The 26,825-nt window shown below is 30.5% G+C and overlaps 1 long non-coding RNA gene across 8 annotated transcripts in view; it reads right to left on the bottom strand.

Annotated features, from left to right (window-relative positions):
* Nucleotides 1–3,740: 3,740 nt before the first annotated feature.
* Nucleotides 3,741–26,825, bottom strand: part of LOC147810095 (uncharacterized) — a 37,444-nt gene continuing 14,359 nt past the window's right edge. For 3 of the 8 annotated variants that reach the window (XR_015434190.1, XR_015434193.1, XR_015434191.1), the window contains 2 exons: nucleotides 8,108–8,257; nucleotides 6,236–7,753 (listed from right to left, as the gene is read on the bottom strand). This is a non-coding gene — a long non-coding RNA (uncharacterized LOC147810095). Of the gene's footprint in view, nucleotides 4,698–6,235; nucleotides 7,754–8,107; nucleotides 8,258–10,307; nucleotides 12,623–17,707; nucleotides 18,935–26,825 lie in introns of those variants that run through there. The other 5 variants (XR_015434192.1, XR_015434194.1, XR_015434195.1 and 2 more) reach the window with 4 other exon arrangements.

Here is a 26,825-nt window from a genome sequence, read left to right as displayed (position 1 = left end):
CAAATTTTGACAACTTTGCAAGTTTAAATTTTTTCTCAGGATTACGTCAAAGAATGATTGTTTGTAGGAGTCTTTCAGATAAACAATGAAAACAAGACATTCTTTTGAAGGGGGTGAATAGGATAGAATGTTATAAACAGCCACCACCGACGAAATGCGAAGCATTTGAGCGAAATATTGACCTCAGAAAGTCATTTGAATGTTAGATCATTGGAACAAAAATAAATATTTTATTTTATGCGTTGAACAGCTGACCCAATTTTTTTGAGCTTACGGCCACTAATAACAACCTGAAGCCCTTCCCGCCCCCGTAAGGGGGCACTCCGAAAGTTCGAAGTGAGCATAACAGTTCAATTACATGAGCAAACATATTCAAAATTTTCAAATTAGAGTTTTAACAAATAGGTAGAATATTAAATATGAAATCCAGAAAACAGTGCTACTTAGAAATAAACTAAATGCAAACAAACATTACAAAGAAAATAAACAGTAACAATCAGAAGAGATATTGATGTCGCATCTTCAGTAGGGGTGCAAAGTTAATAAAAGGAAACAATTTCACATGGAAAATATAGGATGTTTGTAACTCAGAATATAATTACGGCTGACACAACACTACTAAAAGTATCAAATGCTAGGAATTTTTTTTAACAAAAAAGACATATATATATATATATAAAACTCTAGGAACACAAGTGATTAAAATTTTCAAAATGAGGAATCACATAGGGGCAGAGATTGACAAAAGCATGAAACTAAAGCACAAAAAAAACATTTTAAGAGAAAATTCAAGTAAAAATCAAATTATAACAGGTAAATTAATAGGCCGTGATTTAAAGTGTATCTTTCCTAACAAGAGGCAGCAAAAGGCCATCAGGATTCAAGGAGCTGCCTTGTTACTAAACAATTTTCTTATTATTTCCTCAATTCTCTTTTTTATTTTAGGGTTTGACCAATGCTGCTTTATAAACTCATAGGTGGTTTTTGAATGAAAAAATTTCTCTCTAATGTGCTTAAAATTTGTACACTGGATTAAAATATGTTCCCAATCCTCAACAAGCTGACAGGTACTGCACAGCTGAGCTCCCCCAAAAAACCTGGCCATGACAGCCGTGATTAGCTGGGAATTGATTTAAAAAGAAATTCCCCATGATCTTCGTCGTTTGAACTTTCGGGAGGAGCTCGAATGTGTGCCTTCCCTTTGTAAAGCTGTCACTCCATCTCTCCTGCCATTCAATCAATTTTTCGCGTTCCAAAGTTTTTCTTGCAGTCCGCCTGCTAGGATCTTCAAACAGCTCGACCGTTGATCTCTCACAGGCTAATTTGGCTAACCTATCAGCTTCCTCGTTGCCCATATGGCCTGCATGTGCTTTTATCTAATGTAAAACAACATTGTTTGTAAATTCTTGTTTAATTAAAAGGACTAAATACTCTTTAGAGTTGCTGTTTTCCAAAGCTTGCAGGCTAGACAGGGAATCCATATAAATTGAGATAGTGTCTGTAATTCTTTGTTCTTTAATCCAACGAATCGACTGGAGAATGGCCCATAATTAAGCCTTAAACACGGAAACGTGATCAGAGATGCGAAAGGTTTTTCTTTCAACAGGTTCTCCCTCCGGATAGGCCACGAATGCGCATCCTGTCTTAAATTCATTGTTAACTAAAATTTTCGATCCATCTGTGAATAATTCTAGTCCTTTATAAGTAGGTAAATTTAGTTGATATTTTAAGTAAAACTTCTTCAGCCGGATGATAAATATAAGGTGTAGGTATTGGTTTATATGTTCTTCACGTTGAAAAATATTATTTAGTTGAGCTTCTATGTTTACTGCCATATCTAGAGGAATTGTCCCTGCAAGTACTTGGAGAGCGTCAGTAGATGCAGTCTTGTATGCCTTAGTGATAGATAATAAAGAAGTTCTTTCCATTTTTTTTTCAATCTATTAATGATTCTTACCTGTTGGGAAAACCAAATTTCCTCTCCATAGAAGATAAGTTTCTAAGTGCTGTTTAGGTAGATGAATTTCCGAACATCCGGGCCAATCCCCCAGAGATTCTGTTTAGTTTAGCTTGAAATTTAGTAACTTTGTAATAGATAAAGTCAAGGTGAGACAACCAGGAAAGCTGATAATGCAATCTAAATCTCAGATAATCTATGGTTTCCCTCATTGCAATGTCAGCCCCACAGAGTTTTTTAGGTTACGGCCACTAATGTTCAACTCCGTAGCATTGTTATTTTGAACCCAATCCAGAAGACAAGAGAAGTCCTGGATCAAATATTGGGAGAAATTTGCTTTCGTGGAGAATTTTTTGGTGGAACTAACCCTCATTTGCGTTACATAGAGAGGAAGAGCACGAGAACCTCTCACGGTTAACCTGAAGGCAAGGGGACTCTAACCCATGATCTACTGAGGATGTTTCACGTCAGCACTGTGGTCGGCGCGAGCCTAACATTTTAGCATAAAATTTGAAATCATTTACATGGTTGCTAAATGTTTTCATATTATTAAAATTTATTATTTCTCATACTCTCTTTTCCGCCAAAGCATTTGAAAGCTTAAAGCCAAGAAAAAGAGTCGGAAACAAAGAGAGGGCGATTAAAATTAATAAAAACATCCGCACTATTTAAGTCAAACTTTAAAATAAACTACACAGACAATGTTTTTAATCCCTCCTTTGCTCTATTTGATCTCTAGCGATTTGTTCGTGCTTTTCAGTTTTTATGTTCCCTTTGTTTTGTTTCATATCACGCAATAAAAAAGTTTTCTAAATATTTTTCCTCTTTTAACTTGTTAAGTAGCTAAATGTTTGAAGCATGTTTATCAAAAGCCTGTGGGAATATAGCAGTAATCTACGATGCCAACCTTCATCTATGAAAAGGTACCCCATTATAGAATCGAGTTAACATGCCTTGTAAGATCATACATGTTAACATGTTGATCATACATGTTAACATGCCTTGTAAGATCTGACCGAACCATCCGGAGCTTTGTCCACACCCCCTCCCTTGTGGAGTGTGGATGTGAACTGTTATAACCACCAGCCTACCTTTGAATAAACCTTTTGAGAACGTATGTGCTTTACGACTGAATTATTCAAGCTGAATACAGCAATGATAACAAGGATGTAGCCCTGTTATTATATATAAATATTGAAGTTGGCAAGCAAGAGTGTCTGGTTTAAAGCAAGTTAAATCAGTCATAAAATCTCAAGAAATTAACTATGAAAAAAGATATAAATATACAAAAAAAAAGGGTTCACGGAATTTTTGTGATAAAATATCTTCAACATTATGTAGTAGAATAGTAAAAGTTTTAGAATTTACTTAAACTATTTGCTTTTTGAATTTCAGCAAGGAATAAATTAAAGCTTTTTTTAGTACAGAAAACTTTTATGTAAAATGTTCTTATTAGGTTCGGGTATAAAATAAATTTGGCTCTTATAATAACTGTCTCTTTTTGTTTCAAGTATTTGGGTTTTTACAGAAATATAAACAAAGTTTGTAAAAACTAAATTACGATGTGTTGAGTAACTGGTTGTGTTTTGGGTTAATTCGTTCATTTTTATTAAGTAGGAATTTAATAGATTTGTCTTGATAATTACCGAATTTATTTATGTTAGTCTTATAATCTAAACCTTCAAACTGATAAGCCGTAAAAAATTTACCAGTGTACCTATACATGATATAAAGCTAAAAGAAAATTACTATTTACCTTAGATTTTAATGATAGAATCAGCACAAGATAAATCTTAATTTATTCTCTTATTCTGTAACTTACACTATTGCTACTATTTTATCAAATTTTGATAAATTGTTAAAGCATGCAGATCTATGTGAGGAGAAGAAGTTCAGTATTCCAAAAAATGAAGTTCTTAAAGCATGGTCTGAAATTACAAGAACCTTGAAACAGATAGATTTCGCAAGGATGAGAGGAGTTTTAAATGTTTTGGAAACAAAACTGTACCATGCAAGAAATAGTCTGTTCGAAAAATTGATAGCTGCAGAGTGACAACTGATGTTAAGCAGAAAACGATTGAAAATCCACCAAAACAGTTGAGACGACAGTTTGCTTAAAAAAATCGAAGTGAAAATTAACGCCTAGTAATGAAACTAGTTTAAGAAATAGGAAACCAGGTTGCTGTATAATTTAGAAAACCTAAAGTATTATCTGGATGATATGGAAATAATGTAGAGGTACATACTTGCTTGCTAAAAGTGAAGCATTGGTAGATAGCATGATGAAAAAGAAAACGGAAAAACAAGCGGAGGTAAACTACATAAGCCAATCAGAGAGAAAATGGCATACCAGCATCTAGTGACATTATATATAAAGTAGAAAACAAAAAACGAATTAAACATCAAGATGCAGGTAGAGTTATAAAACGCAAAATGATGGTTAAAGAAGATACTAAGGAAAATGACAAATAAAGCGTAGTCTCTGAATAACAAAGAAAAGATCATAAAATCCAATTTGTTCCATTTGTCAGTGCTGCGCTTGCAGACGTAAAACTTACCTGTCTTCGAATTGGTCACACCCGGTTGACACACTTTCATTTTCTGTTTGAAGAATCTCCCCTCCTCAATGCAATAACTAATCGTTTCATGTGCTTCGGGAGTTCGATTTTATGGATACAAGATTTGCTGGATGGCAAAAGATAAGTAGAAATATAAGGTCAAACTTTAAGTGCTCTAGTCTCTAAAAGTATAAAAAAAAAGTTTTTAGTCTCTAGATTTACAACGAAAAAATACGGTAACTAAAATATGAGGGTCTAAAAAATGAGAAGAACAAAAAAATAAAAAAAACGTTAACAAAAATGATGATGGATCAAAAAAGTAGTCGGTATATGAAGAAAAATTTGCGAATTTGAAACACTTACTTAAAAAGATATAGAAAAAACTCGATGTTGGGGGCATGATAGTTAGGACAATAAATGCCGAGATGTAAAATTAAATATCTCATTGTCGGGGTTGAAAAATTTTGCGCCTGAACCAGTAAAAAAAAATTATAATCTAGATGATTAATGTAGACGAAAAATGTAGCTTTAGAAAATAGATGATGGAAGTATAAAAAAAATGTCGAGAAAATTCTGGATTTAGAAATAATGAACTCATGATACAAGTCATGAAATTTAAAAATTAGCGATCATAAATGTTAATAGTAACAGCAGAATTATTTACCAAAATTTCTAGTGACAGACAAAATTAGAAACAAAAATTAGAATTACCAGAAAATATAACAAAATAAAATTTTTTGGCTGAGATATGCTAAACGAAGTTCCATATTACGTTAGTTATAATTTTTACTTCTATGATGGTATAAAAGTTGAGTTTATTTGTGTATGGACTTAAAAAATTATCATACATTATGTTATTTTGTATATAGTTACAATTTGTACATATATTAGTTTTATGAGATTAGCATGTCAGAATGTGTGGCATTATTAATGATAGCTGGCACTCACTCAAATCATAGTATGCATGTGATTCATAACTTTAAAATGACGCAAACGAACTCTTCAATGGAGAAAGATTATCCAGAAAAGATGCGTGTTTTTTCCTTTTCGGTGACATGTACACTGTAAAAAATATTCTTTAAAATTGACGGTTTTAAACCGGCAGTTGGGTTAGTTGTGGAAAACAGTAAAATTAAAACAGTGTGGAAAAGTAAATCCGTAACTTCAACGGCTTTTTACCAAATGCGTACAAGTTTTTTCCGTAAAAGTTACAAAGTAAATCCATAGTCACAACGGTATTTACCCAAACAAAAACAAGTTTTCGACGTAAAAATTATGAAAGAAGTCCGTACCTTCAACAGCTTTTGACCACAACAGAACAAGTTTTTCCCGTAAAATTTAAAAAGAAAATCTGCAGTCACAACGGTGTTTCAGGGACAAATTTTTCCGCAAAAGTAAACAAGAAAATCCGTAGCCAATATGAAAACAAGTTTTTCTAAAATGAACAAGTTTTATCTGTATGTTTTGAAATATTTATATGAATGCATTTAATCAGTGAAGCAAATCACTTGAACCATTCTTTTTAACAATATGAAAACAAGTTTATTATGTATGTCTTATAGTTTTAAACTATTCGCAGAAAAATATTTAATCAGTGAAGTAAAATTTTTTTCCATAGTATAAATTTGATTAAGTTTTTATTTTTAAACTATGTGGAATTATTGACGTTACAATCTGTTTTTTTTTTTATTTATTTTTTTAAACAACAAAATACCACATGTTTGCAAAGAACAAGTTTATTATGTCATGTATAATTGTTTACAAAATTATATGAAATAACTGAAGTTGCTAGGCATTGTTTAAAAAAAAAGATACATATACATGTATAATGCACATAATGCAAAGTAAACTGAATGATGAAACACAATTGATAAAATAAATCATATGAGTTTTTACGAAAACCATAAATTTTCACAAATGCCAATGAAATCGTTTAAAAGTTATGCACACTTATATTTTTACCTAAATAATTTGTTTACCACTATTTTGATTCACACATTAAAAACTAATTATGACATATATACATATATAATTACACACAATGTAAAGTTAACTAAATGATAATACATAATTTATAAAATAAATCATTTAAGAGTTTTGAAGAAAACCAAAAATATCAATAAAATCGTTTAAAAGTTGTACACATTTATATTTTTACCTAAATAGTTTCTTTACTGCTATTTCGATTCACACATTAAAGACTAATGAATCATCTTATATTTATCTCAGAACAATAATTTTATTTAATTCAGGATAAAATAATCTGTCATTTAAACATGATTTCATACAAATTAGTGCCCTACTTTTAAAGTAAATGGAACTATTTTGCAGTTTTTTGATCAGTGGATTTGTGTAATGCTGAGATATGATATCGGGCAGCTCACTCTCTTAAATTTTAATCAATAACAGTTGAATATTTTTTCAACATTTGATAATAAATTTTGACTTTCACCTCTTCCTTTGAAGATCAGATTAGTCTGTTCAAAATCTTTTAACAGAAACTTATTAATTATTAGGTACATTTCAATTAAAAAAAGAAAAGAAAAGAGGTTTATCTCACATTGATTAAAGACAGATTTGTTTCTATTTCAATGTAAGAATGATTAATAAAGCTCAAACTTTCTTTTTTTTTAATTTACTTCTTCCGTAAAACATAAAGGGAAGAATAAAATTAAAAGAAAAAAATGATTTCATTTCATTATTGCTTTATTTCGCTCTTACCATTTTACACTACTTAAGAAAGGTAACAATAAAAATCACTAATTTGCATGTATTTTTAAAGTAGGTACAGGAATTTATAAAATTTGTCAAATGATATAAGTACACCTTTCTTTTTATTCTTTCTTTTTACTGATTTCATTACATAAATTATTCCTTTTTTCCCCGGTTTGTTGTAATTTTATGCTGCTTTATACTAACAATCAATTTACAAATGCTACCAATCATTTTAGCAAACTATAAATGCTTATAACTTATAAACCCTTTTACTGATTCCTGTATAGCTGATACTTTCGAAATTAGTATTAAAAATAGAATGGCAAGGAAATAAGAAAAGAATAAAGAAGGTTAAAATAAAAATACAAATAAATACAGTATAAAATCACTATTGACACCATTCAAAGTCCATTAGCTTTTTTAACAATAAAACTTTTGGATTTACGGTTCTTTTTTTTCTCTACGTTCTTTACTATCCATTAAAGCCTTCGATCCTTTATCGGGGTTCACCTTTAGGAAACACCTGCACAATAAATGAATATTCATTTTGTTAATTAAGTTGAGATTTAAAATTATTAATAAAAAAGTCAGAAATTTTTATTATTTGCTTGATAGTATGTGTTTTGGAAATTTTTTTACCCCTACAAAATTTGGCAATTTCAGTCTTTAGACAAACTAAAATAATTTTTATTTAAATTTCCTTCAGTATATAATGTTTTATCCACTACTACTATGCTTTCAATAAATAAAAAAGTTACTCAAAGTAAATAAAATAATAATTTAAAAATATTTACGTTGAGGAAAATATACCCGTGTATTTCTACGAATAACACTATCCTTTATAAAAAGAGAAAAATGAATATATTTTATTTTTTACCTTTGAATAAACTCCAGGGTTCTACAAGCCATCTCAGCGTACTCAATGCTTAAAATGTAGTATGCAGCAAACATTTTTGCCACTTTGAATTTCTTCATTTGACCTTATTGTCGACTGCAACCATGTAGGAGTTCGCAAAAAAATCATCACCTGAAAGTTGAGCAGAAATTAATAATGCAATTATATTATCAAAAATGATTACTTTAAAGCTAAAAATGAAATATATATTTTAGAAAATAATTGTAATAAGCTCGTATAATAATACATAGTCCACTTATTTATTGCTGAGTGATGGTGAAAAGATTGCATTTATATTAAGCATTCTGCTTTTAATTTGAACCAATTGCTTAACCTAAATATAAAATTTTTTAATTAATGCCGTCACTTCTGTAACCGCACAAGTTCAACTTTTACTATCCATTAAAAGCTTTTTTATAGTGGTGTTGCCATCCGACATACTTTTAAATGTTTGAGTTTTTAATAAATGCCACATGAAGGCTTGGCCGAGTCGGGCGCCTTTGCGCTCCACTCTCTGGGGGGGGGGGGATATGTCGCGGCGGCGAGTTTGATTTTTTTTGGGGTTGGGTGTAAACTAAAACTTATAGTTACACTTAGTTTAATTACAAATGTCATCAAGTTTTATTTTAAACTGTTACAACTACAAGGCGCATCCAGAAAGTAAGTTTCCCGAATTTTAAAAAAAAAAGAACTCGCATTTTCAGGAACATATTTTTTGGCAACAAGTACAGCAATGTTTCAGCTATTTTTCAACATAGACGCCACTACAATTGAGATACTCGTCGTATCGTGGGATCAACTTTTGTATCCCTCTGTCGTAGAATCCTGCCACCTGTGAATGGAACCAGCGTGTGACAGACGTCTACCGTTACTGTGAAACACTCCGGAAATTGTGACGTGCCATTCAAAACAAGAGTCGTGGAATGCTTACTGCAGGTGTTGCGCTCCTCCATGACAATGCTTGCCCACATACGGCACGAGACTCAGCAGCTGTTTTGACGGAATTTGGCTGGGAGTTGTTTGATCATCCAACCTACAGCTCTGATATTGCTTCCAGCGATTTTTACATTTTCTTGCACCTCAAGAAATTCCTGTAATCCTGTGAGCATTTCGGCAATGATGAAAAGCTGAAGACGCCTGTCACTTGCTGGTTTCATTCACAGGCAGCAGAGTTCTACGACAGAGAGATACAAAAGTTGATTCCACGATACAGCAGGTGTCTCAATTCTTGTGGTGGATATGTTGAAAAATTGCTATACTTTTTGCCAATAAATATGTTCCTGAAAATGCGAGTTCTTTTTTTTTATAAATTAGGGAAACTTACTTTCTGGATGCGCCTCGTGTATTATTTGCAATAAAACTATGTTGGCATTGTGTTTCTGCGAAAACTAATGAGCCTCTAACATAGATGCAAATTATATCCTTTTATATTAGTAAGAAATACCTTCACTGTAAGTAGAGGTAAAGAGAATAAGCCCGACAATTACAATAATACTGATGCTTTGATGTTAGCTGACTTTTCTGCATGATTATTATATGTAATTAAGACTTTATTTGCATACTCTTTCTGATAATACTCTATAGCTATATATGTCAATGTGGTGTCAACCATTGAAACTGTATTGGTGCTACTATATGGTACCCTAATATTTTAAGCTAGTCTTATTAATCATTGATTTAAAAAAATAAGCAGTTCAATAAAACTAATTAAGAACCTCCAATCATGAAATTTAATCAACATATTTTCTTGACAAACTACATAAATTTTGCTTTCGTTAAGAAACAGCTAGGCTGTTATGAATTTTATGAAGCTCTTTCATTTTAAAACTAAGGAAAATGCAGATCAGATAACTTTAACTGATTTATATAATTATTTCATCACAGTTAAACACACTTATCAACAAGCATGTTATAATATTTGAGATATAATTAAAAATTCAGTTTCATTAAGAATAAGATTGCTCAAATTTTAAATGATTAACTTAATTTTTCAAAACTTATTTCAGTATATATATATTTTTTTAAATAAATGTACTACAAGTTAAAATTTTATTATAATTACCAGAAGAAATCGGACATGGAGTACTAGGCATTATGCCCAGATTTCCGATCTTTATGGCAGGTAAGGAGCTCTTAAAATAACAAATGGCTATATTTTAAATGAAGAATTTTGATAACAGTATGGATTTGATGAAATTTCAAATTTTCATTTTTTATACAAAAAATACAATAACTTTTAAAATGTGTTCTTACTTAAATGTGTTACCATCGAAAATGTAGAATTCTTAGAACTCAGACATAATAATTAATAGATTAATTTAACAAAAAATGTCATTATCTTGCAAGGAAGTTAAATTTAATTAAACATAGAATTTTATAATTTTGGTCATGTTTCATAAATTTTATTTATTCTCTAGTTTATAAATTCTATATTTAACCTACACTCAGTGTTAAAATAATCAAATTTATAAGATATTAAAAAGCTGAAAGTGTAATTTCTGGAAGTCACATGTAGATGCAGTCTGAAGCCATTTTTTAAATTAGGTAACTGTTTCAAAACGACTAGATGTATCTTTATGGGAAAGTGATAAATCAGTTATAATAATACTATTTAGAACGGCAACAATTTGACAAACCATAAATCTATTACAGCTACTGTTGAAGAAAAAACATTGCTTTTATATGAGAAGCTGATTAGAATAGGTGATCCTTATTGGATGAATTACACAAATTTCATCAGAAATTTGAAAATCCAGCTTTTTTTCAATTTGTTAATATTATCCGGAAAGAATATGAGTTATCTGATGATATTCAGGAAATAACAAAGCCAGCAAATCCTCTGAAGATTGTAGAGATCGAATCAAGTTCATATCTTAGAGACACTTTGCACAAGAAAGAATACTTCTCCAGCTGTGCTGAGATGTTATGCCCTTGAAACAATTTACATGACACCTCCGGATTCTGAGTGACTACTTGTGTATACAAATGGCTCCTTCTCTAACAATTATGACAGCAAGAGTTTATGGAACCTATTTTCCTTTTGATGCTCCCGTAGAGAAATACAGAACAGTCTTTGACGGAGAGGTGGAAGCCATTCGCATTGCGCTAAAGCAGTTTTTGGTTTTTGAAGATAAATTTTCGAAAGTGGTTCTATTCTCTGATTTTCAAGCAGCAATCCAGGTCATTAGTTCAAATAGCGCTTCTTCATCGAACGAAATCCTTCAATGTCGAGATTACTTGCAAAGATTGGTCCTAAAAAAGAAGCGGGTTGCACACCAGTGGATACCTGGCAACTGTAGAATTTATGAGAACGAACAAGCTCATTACTTTGGGAGGAAGGAAATACCTTTCCATTCTGTAAAGCTGTATATTAAACAAATTATGTTGCAGAGAATTGACAGTTTTTTGTCCATTCCCAACTCATGTTGCGCAACTGTTGCTAAATTCTGCCTTATGGTAGTAATGACTGTCTAGGAGAACATCCAAACTGCTCTCTTTATAATCTGTATTTGCTTGATTCGCTAAGGCCAGTGAATCGAACTCACCACTTCATATCGATTTTGAGGAGTCATTGTATTGCGAAAAAGATTACTTTTAATGAGGCAATGACGTCGGTCAGCGTTTGTGATCTAAAATTTCTAGTATTTTTTTTTTGGTACATCTTTAGCCTTACTGTTGTTCCTTTTTGTATTGTCTTTGGAAATAAAAAAAAGGTAAGTCAATAACTGCAAATATTTTATCTTATTGTGGTTGACTATAGGAAGATGTCTGAAATTAAGAGATTTGCCCAATATGTACAAAAAAATTATAGAAAAATATATGATAAATACTTATGTCAACTGAAATATAAATTGCTTCCCTTTTTCAATTAACGTACTCCAAAAGCAGAGATATGACTAAGAACAGTTCATTGCAAGTTTCATCATCATTTTCAAATTTCTTCAATATGTCTTGTATACTGTTTTTTTTTTTTTCTTAGGCAAAGATTTAAAAAAAGTTAATGATTCTAGGAATTTTTGTTTCTGAAGCCTTTTTCAAAGAGCTCTGGAATATTAACCCCAGTCAACAATTTAAAATGCAGAAAGAATCCTTTCTCCGTGAAAAGTAGAGGCCAGGAACTTAACAAATCTGAAACATTTTTTCAGACTGTTGATCTCTTTACTCTGGCTGTAAAACATCGCCTCTAACAAAGCAAGGCTTCTCTCATTAGCATGGTCAACGGGTTTACTTAACACATTACTTAACAAATCTGAAACATTTTTTCAGACTGTTGATCTCTTTACTCTGGCTGTAAAACATCGCCTCTAACAAAGCAAGGCTTCTCTCATTAGCATGGTCAACGGGTTTCATTATTGGTGAAATTGCCAACAACTCTTTCTGTTTCTCCTTCAGGCTTTAATGATTTTCACCAATTGGCAACACACTTGGCTGCCAATTCAAACAGCCAAAATTTGCTGAAGCAATAAGCTCTACACTAGTGCTTGGGTTTTCTCTCTTCTACATTTACACAAAAAGTATGACAAAATTACATTTACACAAAAAGAATGACAAAATTACATTTACACAAAGAGAATGACAAAATTACATTTACACAAAAAGAATGACAAAATTACATTTACACAAAAAAAAGACAAAATTACATTTACACAAAAAGAATGACAAAATTACAATTGGGTATACTATAGCCTACGTCACAGGTTGTGTTATTCCTACTAAATTTAACCCATGAACGGCATTTTCTGCGAGCCAAACTTCAAGCCACAAATAAACAAACGAAGTGTTTGATCATTTAAATAGCTGCTCGCCAGATTTTATTGCATTATAAAGAAAAGTAATTGAAATTCGATTTTTGATTAATAATTGATTTATGTGGATAGTGGCATTTATGTGGATAGCGGCATAGAATTTAGCATCGCGTCATGGTGAATGTTATTCCTACTAAGTGGAAGTAGTTGTGTTTTTTTTATATTATACCCAATTACACAAAAAGAATGACAAAATTACATTGACACAAAAAGAATGACAGAATTACATTTACACAAAAAGAATGACAAAATTACATTTACACAAAAAGAATGACAAAATTACATTTACACAAAAGAATGACAAAATTACATTTACACAAAAAGAATGACAAAATTACATTTACACAAAAAGAATGACAAAATTACATTTGCACAAAAAGAATGACAAAATTACATTTACACAAAAAGAATGACAAAATTACATATACACAAAAAGAATGACAAAATTACAATTACGCAAAAAGAATGACAAAATTACAATTATGCAAAAAGAATGACAAAATTACATTTACACAAAAAGAATGACAAAATTACATTTACACAAAAAGAATGACAAAATTACATTCAAATGAATTACAAAATTACGTTCTCACAAAAGGAATTACAAAATTACATTCTCGCAAAAGGAATTACAAAATTACATTCTCAGGAAATGAATTGCAAAATTACATTCTCACAAAATGAATTACAAAATTAAGTCACACAAAAGTTGCTATGTACTGATACTTGCACATTTATTGAATTTCGAGTGACTATGAATATAAAACATTCCTCATAAATACATCCCAAATGAGAACATTCTCTTTTATTCACAACTCAAGAAGCATTTATGGGATTTCTCTGGCCCCATATCTCAAAACTAAACTCATCCACTTAATGCAAAGTTAAAAGTGAAAAAAAATAAAAGAATTCTAAAGTAAATTATCAAACAGCAGTCGTCTCCATGGCACCGCATGCAATGACGACACATGCGCACTGTTTACTATTGCTCTTGAACACAGTTGAGAAGTGTGATGACGTGCAAATAAGGTCCTCACGCCATCAAACCCATAACACCCATTTTGCTAATGGGTAATAAAACATTTTAAAATTTAGTGGCAAATAGTAATGTAGGTATAGGATGGTAGAAATGTAAATGAAAAACAAACAAAACAGAAAGAAAGTACAAAACTAAAGCTGAGTAAAAACTCACTAGTAGAATTAGTTGATGAAAGTTACTAAGTGAAAATGTAGCCCCGTTAAAAGTGATAGTAGAAGCAGGAACTTACAATAACAATTAAAAATAAAAAGGGGATACCTGCAAGTGATGTAGTGTGCTCGACCCTGCTTGGTTACTGAATTGCGCCATTTGTTTACGTTAGCAACTGCTCTTTTCATTATATTTCCAGTAAGTCAAGCCCGTCAACTATCAATTTTCTTCAATGGCACATTCTAAATTCTTTCTTAAATATTTCAATTCTTTCGCTATATATTTACAAAGAGGCGTTACACAAAGACAGGCACCTGGCCATGTGCAATATAAACAAACAAATTATGCATCAAAGTTGCCAGGTACACAAAACAAAAATATATTTACAGTTGCATATATTACAGTTACAATAAAATACATAAACAAGTAATAGATCTAAGTTAAGTAAAAGAAGTAGGCGAGAAAGAATGATTTTTCAACGAATTTGATGTGTGATACGGCCCTACATTTAATTAACTGATCGTTAATTAACATTCTAACTCATGTAGAGAAACTTAGCTCGACTTTAATACGCCATTTTTCTGATAAAGATTAGCTGGCGCTGACATCATAGGTCATGAGCGTGGATATGGGAGGTCTTCTTGAAGTATAAATACCCAATTTTAAAAAAAAAAGTGTAAAAGGAATTTATGAATGTGATCATATTTAGGTCCACGTAAGAATAAGATTGAGTTCGGTTCGTCTTTCATTATCTCCTTTACAATGTCTTCAAAACTATGTTGAACTCAAAAACTAATGGGTAAACGAGGACACAGCTGGTGTTCATGAGTATCTAAGAAATGTCTATGAGGATGTGGGGAGAGTAGATATCGACAATTCATCTATGAAAAGGTACCCCATCATAGAATCGAGTTAACATGTCTTGCATACTAATGAATTGGAATTATATTTTTGTAGTGGTAGATACACTACAGTACTCCCCCACCAGTATTATACCTGTGATTCATTGCTGGTTTGTGAGAAGTCGGGAGAGCTGTATTAAGATCACCGTACTTTTGAGTGCTGATATGCGCATGATCGAAACTGAGTAGCAACAGCACGAGGATGTGGTTAATGTCGCAGTCACAAATAGCAAGTTAACTGTTCAGTGTGAACCATCCATCGAAGTAGGAGTGATCAAATCGTAGTGGGCGTTTCTGCCAAGGTAGGCGTGTTCACATCGCGCCCGAAGGTCACCAATGCGGGGAGAGTTGTTACCGACCATGTCAACCGTCATCTATGCACACAAAAACAGGTACGTATAAATTAGAAACACAACAGCAATATTTATGTGACACTGTAAACTAATTCACCGTAATACATATGACACCGTGAGTTACATATATGGGGCAAAGGACGCCTAAAAATTTACCGGCAATTCAAAGAACCTTTTAATGACGAACAGAATTAGAAAAAAAATTAAGGTTTTGCAGCGTTCTATTCAGCTCAAAAGAAAATAAACCACATAAAAATTTAAGCAAAATTCATCAATCTATGTGTAGCAATTTATTTTTTCTAAGTCACCATCATTTCTACGCTACGCGGCCATCATTTCCACGCGACAACAACGCAGCTAAGTCCGCGAGATCAAAATTAACACTACGAAACAAATATCACATGCAGCAAAAATGCTGGGTAGTCTGAGAAAAAAATTAACACAACGCTTGTACAAATATTTTATTTAGAATTTTCTGATATGCAACAGAAAACATTGTTCTTAAGTTTTCTTTGCTAGCTTAGCTGTTTATTGATGAACTTTCTAACAAATTTCAAAATTTAATATAAAAATATTTTTTTGTTTCCCTAAGCAGAACATAGCAGCCTTAAATTCATATCTCTTTTTATGTTCCTATAACTGGTCTTTCAAATCAGTTAGGAGAGCTATCTGTTGACGAACTTTGTAAAGAAATTTTAAATTTGATGAAGAATACTAATTCGAAATAATTCTCTATTCGCACAACTGAATTAACATTAAATTTTACTCAAAATTGTTCCAGTATTTATACATCTTCGAGTCACAAACAAGAAATATCCTACGGGATTCAATCTTAGTGACATTCTTGAGTAAAAATATTAGACAGTTTATTTTATTGAGTTCGGAAGCTGTTACCGTGCATAGCAAATAGAAATTTTTTAAGTTGATCCGTATAAATACGTAATCAAGTGCTCTTCGCATGGATAACAGGACAGATTAAAAGTTGTTATATCGTTTAAGTTCAAAACTGTGTTTCTATAATTTTTTTATTTGTCTTTACTTCAGATATTAAAAAAATAATATTAAGCTAGTCCCTTTAAATATAATATTTTAAAACTTATAAATTCTTTGCATTACGATTGATTCATGTGTTGGACAGTAGAATTTGGTACTGATTTGAATCAACAGTTGTTTCTATCGAAATAAATTAAAATTATAATGGATAATTGTTTTTTAAATTTCAGTTTGTTTTGTTTCACTATGATATGCCATAAGTTAAACATTTCTTGTAAAACCTAACGCATTCATTACTAAGGAAGTAAGATTATCCAATTGAAGAAAACATTTCTTTTGGAGTTACTTCAAATTTACCATAGTTTAAAGTATCTATAGCAATTAACAACGTATGCAATGTAATTATATGAAAGCTATAATAAGTTTAATTATTTACTTATTATAATTTTCGTATAGTTCATTAATGAGAAAGAATAATAAATTTTTTTCTAACACATTTGATAAAAGAAAAATAGTGGTAGTTAAGCAAACTTATTTTCGATTTTTTTGAAATTTAAAATTTATTTGATGCATTTGATCCGAATCACATAATTTGAATAGTGATGTGAATCACTTCATAAGAATCTGATAATCAGATCATTTGATTTGAAACAATGATTTGAATAAATTAATTCGAATTATTGAAGAAAATGACGATTCGAATAATTTATCTGAATCATTTTATTCGAAAAGCGATTCAAATCACATGAGTTGAATCAGTGATCTGAATCATGTGATTCAAATCACTAATTTGAGTCACTTGATTTGAATAGTGATCCAAATCACTTATAAGAATCAGTTATTTGAGTAACTAATTTCGAATCAATGATCCAAATAATGATTCGAATCACTGATCTTAATTGCATAATTCGAATCACTGATCTTAATTGCATAATTCGAATCACTGATCTTAATTGCATAATTCGAATCACTGATCTTAATTGCATAATTCGAATCACTGATCTTAATTGCATAATTCGAATCACTGATCTTAATTGCATAATTTGGATCATTGTTCCAAATCGCATAATTTGAATCATTGTTCCAAATCGCATAGTCTGAACCCTTGATCCGAATCGCATAATTTGAATCATTGATCCGTTGATCTGAATCTCTTGATTCGAATAGTTTATCTAAATAACATGATTTGAGTAACTGATTAGAATCAAGTGAATTAGAACGAAGATTCAAATTAACCCTTTACCTGCAGAGTAAAATTGACGTGATTCTCTCCCCAGTGCCACCGTTTTTCGCTCAACTGCGCTTTGTTACGCGTTCTGGTAGGGAAAAAAGATGCACGCTTTGCAATTTAAAAACAGTTTACTTTCACAAGAAAAGAAAAAAAGAGAATTTATAAAACTATGATGTGCCAATCAAGAAGAAAAGTTTGTTAAATAAAGATGACCAGTGTAGATGGACATTTATTTGTTGCCTTGAGTGTGGGGATTCTTCCATCTGACCAAGAGACGAGTAAAATAATGGATACAGTATGTCTGAAAGAGAGAGATGGATGAAGAAATTTGTATCTCAAAGACATTACCTGCTTCATCTACTCAGAAGGGTATCCTTTAAGAACGAAAATCATACTAATGGAGTTTTAGTTAAAACATGTGTCTAATACACATCTAAACATTTATTAGCTTGTTCAATCGTAGCCTATATTAAATTTAATGTTGCTTTAATAGGGGAAATTTTATTGGTGTTGTTGTAGTTAATTTATGGGCTATTGGTGACGGATCTGGGAAACATCTCTGAGGATGATCAGCAAGACATGCCTTCACAATTTTGATTTTCTGCAGAGGGAATGGCACCTCCCCTTCGGTAACCAGACGACCTGCACCCTAAGTCGAGAACTTTACGGTAGAACAGCTTAACGAGGACTGATACGACGCATTCTCGGTCTCTAAGCAGAGTGATCAAGGTGGTCACCCTACCCGCAGCCAGTGATGCTTGACTTCGGTGTTCTACTCGGAACTCTGTAAAACCAGTCCACTATGGGACACCTTATTGTCGGAAAGCATCAACTTTGAATGCATGATGTTCCAACTTCACGAGAAGGTAATTTTCACCATTAGAAAAGGTAAATAAAAGACCTTACCTTTATTTGGATGAGTGTCTTCTTTCCGATATCAGGGATTAGACTGTGTTCTTATAGAGAATTTATATAAATTACAAGCACCTAAATCTTTCATAAGAAACTCTACTCGATTTTATAAATGAAAAAAGATATTTTAATTAATAACATTTAAATGTAAAGCACATAGACGAACAAAACTAAAAGAAAACAAACAGAGCAATTCAAAATAACGTCTTTGCTTTCACATTGTTGTAAAGCTAGCTGAAATCATTTTCGAGTAATACTGCTCTAAGTTACTTTTTATTCTCGGTTTTCCGACACATGATATTAAGGGTCAACTTGAACAGTGAGAGTCTCTGAACCTTTAAAATTGGCTTCATATGATTTTCTAATGTAATAGTGGACACCACTTCAGATCGATCCGCTCTACAACCCCCGAGATAGCTTGTCTCTAACGATTTTTTTTTAACATTAAAAGTCGATTTTTTTTTCTTCATAAAAAATTACTATCATTTTGTTCATAAAATGTGCAAGTTTTATATTTCTAGAGAGGAACATTTTGTTAATATGTTAATCATTGCATAATGAAAGATTAACATAGGATTTATATGTTTGAAGGATAGGGCTTATATGCCCTTATATGTTTGAGGATAAATCAGCAATACTTGAAAAAAAAATTTAAACTTAGAAATACAAAACACGTTGATTCAATAAAAAATAATAATTGATGAGAAGACATTTTACTTGTTAATGATGAAAAACGATAATCTTACATCACTCTAACAGCTCAAATTGGAAGCTGTTTTATTATCCAGGGTTTTATTTTTCTACAGGCAGCATTATTAGAATTTCGATGTATATGTTAGCATTTATAACTAGTAACATCTAATCTTATTTATTCATTTTTTTTCATATTTACATTTATTCATATTCACTTTAGACATGAAGTAAAGCACGAGTTTATGAAATGAAAATCGCACAAGAGATGAATTAAGTTTTCTACAACTATAGATAAGCAGTCATTATTTGAAGCAAGAAAGTTGAAAAATCGCGATTAAAGTGATTAGAATTGCTACAACTTGCTACAAATGAATTGAACAAAAGAATAAAATTCGGGATTTTTAAAGAATGCTTTCCTTTCCGCGTGATTTTTAAAAACTTATTTATCATAATTCGTTTAAAAATTAATTTATTGTTTTCGTTAATATCTATTATTTACAAAATGTTATGATTTTACAAAACAAGAATAAAATTCGGGATATTTAAATAGCTTTCTTTTCCACGCTATTATTTTTAAATATTTTTTTAATGTAATTAAAATATCAATATTGTAGATTTATTTTGTAACATTTTTAATCCCTTTTGCTCTCAGCACTTTATAAAACATAAAGTAAATTAAATATAGAATTTCTTTAGAAATTTTTTTAGTGTGTTTATTATTAAAATTTATTGATTATTTACAGCATAATTAGTAAATTAGTGTGATTTAATGCAGCCTGCAGCCACATGCTAGGAACTGAACAAGACGAAGAACAGCATTCTTTTCGTCACTCATTTTTTAATATTAATTTATTAGCAATTTAATTGTAAATTGGATGTTTCATAATTACGAGATCCACAAATTTTTTTTTTTTTTTTTTTGAATTCTTGACAATGTAGAGAAACTACACATAGGTAGTCTTAAAGTACCATTTTAAAAAAACAAACTTATTAAAGATTGACGCAATGTAGCATAAAAATATTTAAAAGCAAACTTTTTAATACATTTTAAAAGTGTTCGCTTTTCATTCCATACCATTTTTCACTTGCAATAATAAAATTGTATATTAATTATTTAATTATAACAAAAAATTTATTAACTCAAAGGACGGTGTTATTTTTTTGTAATAGTTGCATAAAATTTCGTAAGCTTAGCTCGCATATTATGAAAATACGGAAATTTTTATAAAATAAATAAATCATAAAAACTTTTGTTATACGATTTTTTTCCTAAAACATCAAATATATTCAATAAAATAAAAGTTTTAGGAGCAATTTTTCATTAACAACAAGCACGTTAAAAATAGACAACAAAAAAACTCCATTAAAATTGAGGAAAACATACATTTTTAAAGTAGTTCTTTCCCACCTGCGCTGACAAAAATAATTTTTCCTAATTTTGCAGTATAATTTTTTGAAAATTTTCAAATCAGTTTTTCTTTCACGAGTTGCTAACTACAATTTCCGACAAAATTTTGAAGAAAAAAAAGTTTTCTTTATTGTTTTTTTCTGCGCATGGGCAATATGAAAATAAATACTTAATACGCTCACATCTCGCTCAATTTTTAACGATTTTTTTTTGTTCAATTTTAAAATCATTATCTTGTAATTAATTTAAAATTGCTTTGAATCTTTTATTCAATTTCATTCAATATTTTTAAGCTATAGCAAAAAGCAGTTACAAAATAATCCTCAAATTGGGACAGTGTATGTTCCACATTTACATAACTGTAAGATTATGTAAATGTTGAAGTGAAAAATTCTTTTGATTGAGGTATTACCTTTTATATGATGTTTACCGGAATGTAACGGTAATTAAAAAAAAAGTTATGATATATTTTACAAAAGCAGAAATTAATACTTTAGTTTTTTTTAATGATACTGAATCTAATTTTATCGAAAAATCATTATTTTAATATCAACAAAAAGTTTATCTTACATTACTCAAACTATTAGTACAGTAACATATTTGCAAGGATCTCTAAAGTATTATATTAAGTTTTAATAAATTCTGCCGAATAGTTCTTTCCTTAATATTTTAATTAACGTTAGAGCCGAGCATAAACCACCTCCACCATCGAAGATACAGCACTGCAACGTACAAGCCGAGCAGTAACTCCGGGAGCTACCAGCACTGTAACTTACAGGCATGGGTGCAAGTCTTCCGTCCCCAGGACGGATTTCCGTCTTTCGAAAATGTCCGCGGACGGAAGTAAGACGGAAACAAGACTGACTCGAAGACGGAAATCGGATTTTTTTTTTTCTGTCCATAAAAATATTCTTTAGGTCTACGTTATTGGTCTACTTTTTTATGTCCTGTTGTTATTTTATCAAAAGACAGATGAATAAATATTTTTTGTACAGTATTTAAACTTGATGTATTATGGTAAAGCTATCTTAGACAGTTTGCATATGTCGAGGGGGTATTGTGTATGTTAGGTATTTCAGTTAAAAAAATTTCAGTCTTGGCCTTTTTTCAAACTTGCACCCATGCTTACAGGCATTGCTTCAACTGCAGTCGATGTGAGGCTAAGTAACATTGGAGTCGAGCATACAAGATATAGGGAGAGTGTAAACTAATAGTAGGAATTGAATGAATAGAAAAATGTGTTATTTCCAACTGTTAAAAATTCAAAGTGGTTGAGCAGTTTGTCAAATATTGATATTCTAAAAGATTTAGAATGTGCGATTTCAACTTTAATCCATTAAATTTCATTTTGATATGGTTAATCGACTATACAAGCTGTTTCATTATGCTTAAGTGAAATTAAACAAATTTTTGTTAAGGAAATTTTGTTGAAATTACTTTAAATAGCTGCCCCGTATGTTGCAGGAAAGATGGGATTTTTCTTATAAGCAATTACATAAATTTTTAAATTTAGGGGGAAAAAAAGTTGTTTTAAAAAGTTGTTCAAGGAATTGAACGAATTTCTTGAAGCAACTTTTTCAAAAAAGAAAACACTGAAAATCGGTAGATTTGCCAAGTTTATTAAATATGTGATAAAATCAAATTCATTTAACTACTAAATTAAATGCAAAATATAGATTATGAATATCTGAGAAGTTATAAGAAGTAGTTAGAATAACTGCTCAGTTAGTAGTATACTAAGAAGTTAGGGTGAATTTTTCGGGTAAATTAAAAGACTTTGAAAACAAACAAAAAACTTCATACAAGGGATTTTAATTCATAAATACTCAATGTATTTTAGGTTCTTTTCAAAAGATATATCACAAACAGAAAGAAAAGTGCTAAAAGAATCAACAAAAAAAACTGTTTTTTAAATTTTCAGAAATTTGAAAAATTTAAATGTTTGATTTCTGGATATGAAACGAATGAATAAATCTAAAAGATAGGTATTGAACGTGCGTGACAGATAGATAATGAATAAAAAGAAAGTTCACAACACAGCCAAAAAAAGTTGATTCACAAACCTTCTGACCCGATTGCATATGTAGTTTGGGATACAATAAATTATAAGATCACAAGAATGATAAAATGTTAGATTTACAAGCACGGAAAAGAAATTAAAAAAGGAGAAAGAAAAGGTGATATTTAAAAAATATAAAACACAACATTCGACTTAAATGGACCACACAAAACAAAATCATCACTCAAAAAAATATTTTTTTAATTTAGAAATAAATTAACAATTAAATTGAAAGAGGATGTGTATAAAGACAGTATTACATTTTACCGAAATAAAACAATGCATTAATAGTAGGAATTCAAGAAAATTGAACACCCATATGCTATAAAATAACCTATCTTGATCAAATAAAAAATACTGAAACTTTGAATGATTGACCAGAGAGATATTTATTATGTTCGATTTCAATTATTAAGGAAAATAATATGCATAAAAAGCACAGAAATTATGGTACATATGGAATTTATGAACGTCGAATTCACTGCATGAAATACAGCAATTTGTAAAAACAATTTTCGCATTCTTAGCTGTCAATAACTACGATAAATTTAGGAAATTTTTTTAATAGTAACTCTTACAGAAACATTGTTTTACTTTTTCATTTTAAGTAAATCTTTAATAATACAGGTTAAAATTGAGTTTTTTGTTGTTTCGTTGCGTACTGTGACGTACGTAACATTGGGCAATTTTGGCAGAACGCTCAGCAAACTACTGTCGACTGGAAAAAAAAATGCAATACAAAGATGAATTCGAACACATTTAAAATGATTCTGAAGCACTTTCTATGAAAAGAATATAAACTTTAAATAATTTCCCTGAATTAGCTAAATTTGTTGATCAAGAATTATATTTACAAAATTTCAGCTCTTTTTATTTGCTAATCTATTTTTTTTAAAAATCTGTAGTTTTCTGAACATGTAATTGATAAAAACTTGACATTTAATGTTTCTTTCCATTACGCATTATTTTTTATTTCTGCTCCTTGAAATTATATGAATAACATACCCTTTCCTTGCATGAATAAAAATATGGCCAATAAGCTTACCATAAATGTATGGTGTACATTTCCATAAGCAGGGCCCCCGCTAAGCATTCGCCATCTCGCCAAATGCGATAAAATCATAAATTTGGCGAAAGTATTAGCGAATGATTTTTCCCACTGCAAAGAAAAATGTACATTTAACTCGATCCTCACAATTAGTATTTTTCATTCGACATTGCGTAACTCAAAGTTATTTTTAAAACAGAGACAACCATGTACTACTTATTAACCATCTAAACAAAGAATACATAATAACAACTTTATTATGACCTCCTATTTTTACTTGAAATATCACTCAAATTTCAGTTTTTATTTACTCATTTTCAATAAGCGCCTTCAATTATCAGTAAATGCCTGTTACAAAAATTAAGTACTATAGCGATATTTTAGGGCACAAGACCTTATATATCCTACTACTATTACACATCCGCTGACAATCAAACCCATATGAAAATTAATGTGAGAAAACTGAATCCTCCATATTTAGAATTTCATACAGTAGCGTTTCTATTTTGGTTATGGATTTTTTTCCTCATTATTGATACTACTATCATTCAACAAAAATTTATTCCAAGGAGTGATATAACCTCTGTCTCTAAAATTAACATTTTTGTTACGGCAGCCACGAAAGTGACATTGCATCGTTCAGCTGATGATTGGATTTTCTTGTTTAAGTGATTCATTAAGATTTTGCAAGCATTGTAACAAAAATTGCAATTGACTAGCAAAATCGTAAGCAAATTCCAAATGTACTTTTCTACTCCAAATGTACTGCAATGGGTTTTTATTCAGGAGAATTTTCATATACTTCCTATTTGTATTTATTTTTAACGTATTAAATTGAAATGTTAACCAATTGATTCACGAAAGTAAATAAATGTAAACCGAGTAAAAACAAAACAGCTGTATAGTATCACCAGATAATTATATTTTTACAAAGAATCTTATAGGGCATCTAATAATATGGCCAGGGCATGTTTGCTTAAGCTTCTGCCTCTACTTCCCTCGTCCAAATTTTTATTATCTACTAGCTGAATACCCGTTCTTGGTTCGGGATGATTAAAAAAAAAAGAATCAATAAATCAGTACTGAGAAACACTGCGAAATCCAGTTCAAAACTGAAAATCCAATACCGATATAATTAAAGAGATTAGCCGAAAAACTGAGTAAGAAAGTTTTAGGGCTATTAGTGACTCAGAGAAAATAGCAAAAAGTGGTTGCATCAATATGGGTTTGTTTAATGTAACTGTTTTTGCCATCAGTTTAATCTTAGCATAATTAACCCATATTAACTTGATATATCAAGTTAGTCAGTGGTAAATAAAATGAAGCAAAAAATTATTAGTCCGCCTTTTAAGAAATTGGTAAGGAAATAGTTCAGATACATCTTTTTTTTCGTTCTAAAAAAGTCACTTACCTGATTCTTCCACTACGTTTTTCAACTAATATGGCTAGAAATAATTAATTTTTTTTATTTAATATTTGTTGCCCTTTTCGGTGGCTTTAAGTTTGTTTTTTTTAGTTCTTCCCATTCGAATAACTATAAAATGTTTTTAGCATCACTTGGCATGATACTATTGCTCGCAGTCAACTCATAATAGTTAAAATTTAATAAGAGCAAGTAATATTCTCATGAACATATCCCTTTCGAGGGGCCGTAAAACAGTTATTTTAAAAGTATCGCTATTAAAATTGCTTAGTATTGGCGCTGTTTTAATAATAACTATATATCTATCAATATAATATTTTATACTTATATTAGTATATTAGGTACTTCTTACATAATCCTTCAACATTTGAATTTAGTGAAAAATACATTCATCAGTGGCAACCAACTAAATCTGAATTTTTTTTTTTTTTTTTAAAAATAGAACTGTTGTTAAAATTTGAAAAGGACTTTGGAGCATGGCCATTTCTATATCAGCCCTTTTATTTACTATTAAAATATAAGTTGTGGTGGAAAAGTTCTTTTATTGTTAATTCATTAAAATACTAATGCATTGTCTTTGCTACCACTGGAAAAAATATTTTCTGAAACTATGGAAATTCTTCTCAAAACTGCACCAATTACCAAGTAGTCTGTAGTACACAATAATTAAGCTTAGAATGGCGATATTCTACAGTTCTCCTAAATGAATTTCCAGTTTACCTTTTCTCCCTTAACTTTGCTTTTTAGCACATAGCTTTTTTTTAAAAAAAAATTAATACATAATATCAATATAGCATTAGTGTCAATAATAATACGGTAACTTTCTATGACTTCCCAAAATAACTATCTCTAATCCATTAATTTCGCTGTTTAGTACATAAGATTTTTTTATATTAATTAAAATTTTACCAACATTATTTAAGCATCGTTGTAATCAATGATAGTGTGATGATTTCTGAGGTTTCTTTAAAAGAAAAAAAAAATTCCATTACTTTTGCTTTCTAGTACATGGCTTATTTCTTTTACTTCAATTATATCAGTAATAAGGTGTCAAAAATATGGTGACTTTTTATGTTTCTACTGAACGAATTAGTACCACAGTGCCACATTCCCATTAATTTTGCCTTTAAATACCTAAGTATTTTTTCTATTGAGGCTGATTTTAAACAAACAAATTTTTTAGAAACATGTTTCAAAAGAAATTTAATAAATAGAAAAGAACAAGTCAACAAGTACCAGAAAACTTTAAAACTATAAATTTGGCAACATAGCCCACGCGTGATACCACGTAATGTCGAACATTGAATCCATCTGACATAGTGAATTTAAAAGTGAGTATTTAAATACGTGTAATTAACTATTATTTTTTGAACAAATAGAACTATAAGATAGAAATAATAACGAACGTTTTCTTTAAAATATGTGACGAATTGAATCGTCTACAGTTATATTTAAGACAATGACTAACGCTTAACCAATCAGAAAATTCCATTTCGTTTTCTGCTCACCCCGCTAGAACGATTAGTCGTCGAATGTTATAATGTCAATAGTGACCTTCCTAGTGCTTTGAACTGTGTGCCAAGTTTCATAGTTTTCGGTCAGATGGCTTTAAAGTCTATAAAGGACACACACACAGAAACATTCATTTATATATAGATAAGTAATATAAATATTTAGATCTGTT

The sequence above is a fragment of the Parasteatoda tepidariorum genome, chromosome 5 (assembly GCF_982258835.1).
Source record: "Parasteatoda tepidariorum strain Cologne lab strain chromosome 5, Ptep-v5.0, whole genome shotgun sequence".
Taxonomy (NCBI): domain Eukaryota; kingdom Metazoa; phylum Arthropoda; class Arachnida; order Araneae; family Theridiidae; genus Parasteatoda; species Parasteatoda tepidariorum.
Note: the sequence above shows the minus strand (reverse complement) of the source record. Positions and strands in the feature narration are given on the sequence as shown.